The sequence below is a fragment of the Propithecus coquereli genome, unplaced genomic scaffold (assembly GCF_000956105.1).
Source record: "Propithecus coquereli isolate 6110/MARCELLA unplaced genomic scaffold, Pcoq_1.0 Scaffold149, whole genome shotgun sequence".
NCBI classification, from domain to species: Eukaryota; Metazoa; Chordata; class Mammalia; order Primates; family Indriidae; genus Propithecus; species Propithecus coquereli.
The window spans coordinates 3,285,270-3,286,986 of record NW_012139302.1 but is presented as its reverse complement, the minus strand read 5'-3'; positions in this window follow the sequence as shown (position 1 = coordinate 3,286,986).

The following is a 1,717-nucleotide window of genomic DNA, read 5'->3' as shown; positions in this document are numbered from 1 at the left end:
CAAATTGTGACTTTGTAGACACACATGGAGGAGAGAGGGACCTCTAAGGGCACCTGATGTTAAATTCCCTCTCTAGCATCTTGTAACACTCCTAATGATGCAGGAATTATTATATTCCAAGATCCTGCCTCCTTAAGGGCAGTCGGAAGCATCTTTAAGCAGCTTGGTTAGTAGAAAAATCTTCCTTACAGTAATCTAAAATAATTCTCCTAGACATTCCTTCCCTCTTTTCATTCTAGTCTAAAACTGCAAGTCCACAAAGAATATATCAAATTCCTCCTGTACATGAAAGTTTTTGGTTTATTCAAGAAGAGTCCTCAAACTCCCCTGTTGTCATCTTTCTGTACATTCAATGTCAGAATTCTTTCAAGAAACTATCATTTGTCATGCTTTCAATTCCCTTTACAATTATTGTCCCCTCATCCCTGAAAGTATTCCAGTTTGTCAATATCTCTTTTAAAATCGGATGCCAAAAATGCCCCAGCTGCAAAACAGCCAAAAGAGAGGGAAACAGAACTATCACCTCGCACATTCCATACATTGATCAATGTAGCCAAGATCAAATTAACTAAATTTGGAGGTGTGAATTACTATGACTCACATCAGTGATGTGGCTCACTCTGTACATGTCAATTGTCCTTTAGTGTAGCTTTTAAAAAGAAGAGGAAAAGGGATCTTACATGATTTCTCTTAACCCTTTGTTAAAATACAAAAACAAATGCATATCAGGCCATCTTGACAGGACTGAATTTTCCAGAAGTAATCTTCACCATTCAAAAATATTCTTTTATCTACTCATACTCATGGGGTCACCTTGTCTCAATGCAAAAGGGAAAAGAGCAATTCTAAGGCCTAATAAATGTGCAATACAAACAAACACCTGTTCCAGAGAAGGTAGTTGGCACTAAAACTAGCCACTGAGGTACACAACATCTTTGCTTTCTTTGTTGTCTCCTAAAGAGGCCCAGCATATCAAGACTGGCATCCCAAAAGCGACGAATCCCAGACATAAAAGTATTTTTCTATAAGCTGTCCAAAACTGAATTTTATGAGCCAGATATTCATGGAAAATGGTGTTTGTTTTGCTACTCTGTCACCATTCCCCAAAGTTATTTGAAAACCAGAAAATACAAACATATTTTTTTCTTATCAACAGGATTAAAAAGAGAGACACTGAATAGAACTTTAAAAACTATGGTTTTGATGAAGGATTATCTCTAATGTCAACTAAATTTGTCTGTCAGAATCAACATAGATATAAGAGGATCAATTTCAGCTTGGAAGATGCTATGAAGACCAAGGAAAAGAAAGTTGATACCACCTCCGAGTCTTACCAAGAGCAGGGCATGTGAAAACACGCATGCATCATTTAAAGACTGGGGGAAGAATCAAATTTTAGTTAGAAAAAAGGAAGAAGAAGCAAAGAGGATGAAGCAATAGGAGAGGAGTAACTTTGTAATGTCTGTAGCAGTGGAGCCAGGACCACGTCACTCACCGTCGCATCCCCAGGGCTACGCACAGTGCCCAGCACACCGTATCTGCACCATTTAAAAAAACGCTGAATTTATGGAATTTATTACATTTGACAAAAGGAAAAATTTTCTAACAGTGTTTCTTTTCAAAGATCACCTTGAAATATTATGAGGAGTTGTGTAAACCATTAGAAAGCGGATAACGTAAAGCATTAGACAGATTTTTAGTTCTGTGCCAAAATTAT